At 36.4% G+C, this 6,733-nt stretch overlaps 1 protein-coding gene across 4 annotated transcripts in view; it reads left to right on the forward strand.

The window, feature by feature from the left end:
• Positions 1–6,733, forward strand: part of LOC121314386 (protein FAM110B-like) — a 56,111-nt gene that overhangs the window by 26,846 nt on the left and 22,532 nt on the right. The window contains exon 1 of one of the 4 annotated variants that reach the window (XM_041247581.1): positions 2,969–3,148. The exons of 2 other annotated variants lie outside the window; for them this stretch is intronic. The gene's annotated coding sequence lies outside the window, so the exon portion shown is untranslated. Of the gene's footprint in view, positions 1–2,968; positions 3,149–6,733 lie in introns of those variants that run through there. One more of the 4 variants, XM_041247582.1, reaches the window with a different exon arrangement.

Below are 6,733 nucleotides of genomic sequence, written 5' to 3' on the forward strand. Positions count from 1 at the left end.
GGTTAACTATTGTAACCTCTCCTCCAATCCGCAGCTGCCACATCAGCTGCACGTGACAGAGGTAGGCGGTAGAATGAATCAGAGGTAGCTCTTAGCAAACCTTTAACCCAGTCTACACAGTGTTTACACAGCATAAAAAAAGCTGTCCCAGGATATAAACCATGTTAAAAGTCTAAATCTTGACGTATGAGACAAAAGGTTGGTGACCGTGGATTACTTAATGTACTGTCAGGCTTTGCTTAAAGTTTAATACGGAGAATCTCTACCCAGTGGGATTGATCTTTCCTCTCTGACTGCAAACCAACAACGGTAGAACCCTAAACCGTATTATGAATACAGCACAGTCTTGATCAGTCATAGCTGCATCTCTCACCAACTTTTCAGTGAAATTAGCAGTGGCCTCTTAGAGTCCAGATGGGCAGACAGGATAAAAAATTAAAGAAAAGGCTTAAACTATTTTAGTTTGCTCCACATGACTGCAATATGTATTACAGTCACTGTTGGTGAAGTACAGTTGTGTATTGTACTCAGATAAAACAAACAAACAAAAAAAAAAAACACTGGCACACACAGTATTAGCTGAACAGGCAATGGGCATGATAATGTTTCAAGCACTCTTCTAACAATCTTGATGAGTTCTACTGTATTTAGAAGTGGAATTTAAATTCCAATGTCAGCAGATGATGACTTTTCTTCTTTTTTTACACTGTTTTTGAATATCTGTGTATGTTCTGGTGCATGATTAAAGCACTGCTTTTTGAGCATGTTGCAAGTTATATTTTGCTATTTTTTAATCTGATTGAATTTCTTGGTTGCTATTATTTCAATATACAATGTTAAGTTGTAACATATATATTGAAAAAAATATATTGGTAGAGTGCAGCTCTCAACACAGTAACTGTATAACTACATTCCAAATACACTTATATTGTAAAGAATAAAAGTAAACTTTATTCATTCATTTTGTTTCAACTGGTAGTCCTTGTGGACCTCTTCAATTCTGAGAGAAGGAACAAAGTACGGTATAACAATAGCAGTTCATAGCATTGTAATTTATTTGGCAAATACAGCTTGCAATACTTGGCATATACTTGTGTTTCTTTGTTTTAGAAATTAAAAATCTTAACTTCTGCATAAAACATACTGACTAAGCTAGAAAAGCAACAAGCATTATTCCTAATGGACTTCATGTGCATGGTGCCAGATTATTGTGCAGGCTGGAGACGAGCTGTAATGAATATTGAATATTCATACAGGTTTGCTAGTGAAATAGGAGTGATCTAATTCTTAACTTCAGCACTTCTGATGATATTTGCATGAGTTGACTTAAATGCTTGCAAGTGACTTGCTTGTGAAGCCCTTAATACTTAGCTACCATTACATTATTCAAGTGAAAACGGGTGTGTCTTGTCCTGTGTTGAAAGTTTATGTAATTTGGGCCACTGTCTGTTGCTTGTCGTAATAAATCTGCAGACTCGGTCCATCATGGCTTTCCAGCGATTTTTTGAAAACCGTGCCATTCAGCAACACCCGGGAGACAGCCCCAGTGGACTCGTTGGTTAATGCAGCCACTGTTGAAATGTATAGACATTGACATAGTTTGTGTTTAGTTTTGATTTCATATTATTGAATGTTTTAAAGCATTGATATTGGGTTGCAGCAAATTATGTAAATATTGACAAGGTGGTGGATGGCAGAGGATCTGTATACCCGACTGTGTTCTGCAACCAGGAAATAAAGTACCACTGTGTCTTGCGTCTGCAAGGAATAACCCACAAGCTCAGTTTACTGCAGAATGTGATAAAGTGCTGTAGAGGTTTCTCATGTTTTAGTGCCCCAATGTCATAAGGTAGATCCTAATTTCATCTTGAATACATTAATACCAGTTTCATGATTCTAAAATGCATCCAAGCTACATCACAGTAGCAGTTGCATAAACAGATATCAGTGGGAGTTTTAAACTTTGTAGAATGTACGTCAGATACTGTTCTTGGACCACTGACAGGTCTCATGAACCAGAACAGTTGTGGTCATGCTTAAAACATGAGTGACCCCTGACAGGGTCTAAAAGAACCATTAAAATCTTTGGATGAACATGCCACAAAATAAGATTAATTTCTTCATTTTTAACAATTACTGTTAATTTTAAGTCACAACAAAGCAGTAAAACCAATTTATCGTGATTTGCTTTTTAAGCATTTTTAGCAATTAAGGTTTATCTGCTTGTTTTTTTTTCAGTTTAGAAAAAAAATGGTGCTAATACAGCACTGGAGTATAGGCTTAGTCATTTTAAAGCTGCAGCATCTCGCAGTCCCGCAAAACTTAAGTATAATTCCATGGTGTTTCCATATTTTAGTCTTCTGTGCCCTCTACCTTATCAGTGCCTTATTGATTTTCAAGTTTGGTTTAGGTTTCCCAAAGGGAAAGCTTCCTCGCCTATTGGAACCTAATTGCCGTTCGTTCTGTGAACAACATGAACACGCTCCTCCTAGTACTTGAATCAGTGGGACGTCATTTATTACATTGTCAAGCTATGTTGTAGCTCAGGAAACAAAACAGGGTTTTAAAAAGGGGATTGTATTTATTATTCAAAATTTAACAGCCTTGTTAAATATACAAAGACTGTTTATTAAACCTCATGGCTCACTATGCATTTGAATGCTTCTTTTGCAGTCTGGATTCATGATTAAATGTCATCCTTCATTGTGTTGTACTGCAATTAGATTTGCTGCTGTACTGCCAAAACACAAGCAGAATTGATTGCAGTAACTGTGTGCATTTGTGTTCAAGTACAATAAATAAAGGTTGTTAAAATTTTATTTTGCTGATTTCCCCCCCCCCCCCCCCCCCTCGCATCATTGTACTGGCAAATGGACATAATTAAATTAGCAGCCAGTTGAGAAGCAGTGGCAGTGTCTGAGGCCGTACGAACATGTGCAGAATATTGCAGGTGCCTGTCTTCCACATGGAGCTGACATCAGATCTTGACAAGTTGATAGCCTTCCACAGTACCCTTTTTGCTTGGAGAAGCATTGAGTCGGTGAAATTGTAGACGCACAGGCAGAAGGTGGCAGTGAGAGCTGCTTTGTTGGCAGCAATACCTAAAGGTCAGTGTCTACCGGCGGCTGCAGAGAGAGGAGCAGCAATGGTAATTAATTTAAGGCCTTTTATCTTTTTTCTTAATGCAATCATGGGCTAAATTAATGCTGTTTATTGTGTCATCTGCTTAATTTGATCTGGCTTTGTGTGAATCTCTGTAAATTGTATTTCAGTACAGCAGCAAACGCTGAAGGCTGATGAGCCGATTATAGGAATTGATTCGGTGGAATGCATGTTTTAAAGGAGTATTCAGTCACTCTTTGTTGTTCTGGTGGTGGCAGTATGTTGTAGTTTCTTTTATTTGTTTTATTTTAGGATGTACAGTATTGGTTAGAGCAAAATAACTTGTGTATAGCGGAAGAGCAGTAACCCGTAAACCATACCAGGATTTTAGGTTATGTTACATTCTGTCTTATATTTCACTTTACACTATATATAGTACTGCATGCACTGTACTCAGGTCTGACATGAATTTGATATTGTGTTTGTCTGTACATGTTTATAATTCTTTAGAAAATACACTGGAGACTCACGTTGAACTCGTTCAGCAAGGGCTATTGTTATTCAGTGTTTACCATGTTTGGGTGGGTGTTTATTATTCTTGAATTTCCTTTTTAAGAGTTTTTTTTATTATTTGGGTAAATAGATATATCCTTGTCAAGACAGTTGTGCATTGTTCCCAAAGGTGATATTCGGCCTAAGACCTTGTTTACTATTGGTACTGTATAGAACAGTAAAGTCTTGATATTTACAAAATGCTATTAAAATGATGGAATGTTCAGATAATGTAAAACTATTTCACAAAGAACATGGTGGTGTTCTTTCTCTTTTTATTCCTTCATGTACTTATTCAATTTTGTGTAACCTTATTTGTGCTTTGTTCTATGCTTGAGTTACTGTAGTGCTGCGCGTAAAAAGATTTAGCCTAGACATGTCTGGGGCTTATTTATTAATTTCTAAAAACTACTACTTGTAATAATAAAATCCAACTGGACAGATGTCATGTAAGAGTTATAATAAATTATATAACCAGTTACAGTGTTTTGTATGTTGCTACACTATTTTTTCTGCTCAGATTGAATGTTATAGTACACCAACTGTTTATTACTGCTCTATGCCTTGGCTCTGGCTGCAGTAGTTTTCACTAAATGACCGTCGACTAACATAGTAAATTACAGTCTGCATACTGTGCTGCGAATTCATACTGCCTGCTTTTTTACTGCAAGTCCTGCTGCACTTTTTTGAGGAGATGTCTATTACTGTTTGATTAAACTCTGGAAAGCAACCTGATATTGTGTAGTGCTGTCTCTGAGTCTGTGATGCAGGGGTTATGCTACAGTAAGGCATTTCATTTTGTGTGTTTACGCATTGTAGTTTAGTAATTATAATGTATAGTACAACACATGCTCTTTTAATCCGGTGTTTGTGCACCTCTCCCTCCTCCTCCCCCTCCTCTTGCAGTAAGTGTTCTCAAGCCTTGACCCATAGGATTAAACACTGCGATGATATACAATAGCAGTGCTGACTAGGCAGTATTCTGCAATTGCCAAATATTTTTACTGATCGTAATAAATGCAACACTGTAAAATTGTCTCCAGCTTCTAAAAAGTAGCTTTTGCTTACTAAAAGTGTATAACCACAGACTTGTATAGACAGAAATGTGTTATCACTGCAGTAGTTACTATATTTTTCCAAATGTACAATAAGTTAACAAAAATCCTTTCAATCCACACTGTACGATAGATCCTTTCCTTTTGTACGTTATTCATGTTATTTGACATTTGTGACTCTCGATTACCGAGAAATGTGTTAGTCGTAAAGTTGGTTTAATTTACTTGTTTTGTTGCGTGCAGAATGTCGACATTTTAATAAGTGACGGAGCTTTATTAAAGTTATAATGAAAAAAATAAATATGAAACAGATTTTACTATTGTTACAGTATACTTTTTATAGCACGGTCTGGTCTCGCTAGCAATGCCTTTATAAAAGTGCTTTTAATCTTCAATCCTCAATCTACATACATTGATAGGCTCCTTGTTCACTGGGACAGTAAAAGACACTACAGATTTTACAGACTTCCCTCACCCCTATGTCTTTATAAAAATACAGGGTAGCTACCTCAATGTATAGTGTAGAGAGTCTAGAGAGTCTGTGAAGACTGAACTGTCTCAGCCTGTGTGAGTGAACATGGAGCCATCTGGTCACACTATTATTGAAAAGCAGTTACATTTGTTTAAATGTAGTTTTATGTTACTGTAATAAATACCACGTTGCTAATTAGGGTGACTTACAAAATAGATAAACTAGCCAAACAAAAATGAACACACTGCAAGATCAGTGTACCATGTGTAGACCAAGACAGCAAACAGACACAGGTCAGGACAGTGTAGTTGAAACGGGCAAAGCAACACCTACACCTGACTGTCTGATACTAAGAGTTTTAAGTAAGGTTTAAAAAGGAACTGTTGAACTGTAGTTAAACTTTCAGATTTATTTTATTTCTGTATTTATTGTAATGATAAATTAGTCAGGATGCAACTGGCATGTGTTAGTATTAAGGTAGTCGCTCATGAACAGCCAGCAGCTGTCAGAGCTAATGTGTGTGATTGTGCTCCAATAATAGACAAATTCTCACCCAGGAAGGCTTTTTGTTAAATATTTTGTCCACGATTTCCTTATGGTTTGTTTGGAGGACCTGATCATGCAAAATATTTTCCTGCGAAAAAATCAAAACAAAAAAAAAACCCAACAATAATCCTATTTGGTGGATGCTTGACAGGGCAGAGGGAGGTGGCTGTGCCTGTGTGATTCTTACTCTGATTCTGATTTGATGTGTTATTGTGTCAGTCATGGAAGAGGTCCTCTATTATTGGAGAAAACACTGTTTTTATGTTTTAAAAAAAAAAAAAAAAAAAAAAGAAAAGAAAAACTGCAGCGTTTTGCTAAAGCCACCCAAAAATAGACAACCCATCTCATTCTCTCCCGCAAAACGGAATGAAAAGCCTACCATTTGGCAGCACTGCCCATAAGCCATCCACTGTCACTGCAAACACTGCAGCACATAACATCAATCTCTTAAAACTACAGCAGCTCTATTATCAGTAGTACAACTAGAACACAAACTGTTTCAATAATTACGTTTGATTATACTTGCACTATTTCCTGTGACTGTTTGTTTAAGGGGAGGGTTTTCTTTTTCTTTTTAAACAATGGTGTACAGGACAGGTTTAAAGGTGTGTAGTGCTTTTAAAAGCAAAAAATGGGGAAGTTGTGTGTGTGAGTATAATAAAGTAACATTTAAAAGTTAAAAAAAAAAAAAAGTCCAGCATTGGAAATTTCTTTCTTTCTTAGCTTACGTTTTTTAACACTCTTAACATCAAACCTTAACTATATACGCTGTAGTTAAATCACTAAGCCAGACAGTTTATCAGACAAACAAGTTTTTCAATATACATTTTCTGATACCATTTGAAAGAAACTGAATGAAAAGAAAAATAAACTAACTTGCGACTAAGCTATGATAAATGTGTAGTACTGCCATGAAAGGAAAACACCGATTTGAGCAAATGTTCTTCATTCTGAGATATTGTTAAACATTGGGTATACCTTCCAATCAGTGCCCTCTGCCATTTTT

Source organism: Polyodon spathula, chromosome 4 (genome assembly GCF_017654505.1).
Source record: "Polyodon spathula isolate WHYD16114869_AA chromosome 4, ASM1765450v1, whole genome shotgun sequence".
In the NCBI taxonomy this organism is placed as follows: Eukaryota; Metazoa; Chordata; class Actinopteri; order Acipenseriformes; family Polyodontidae; genus Polyodon; species Polyodon spathula.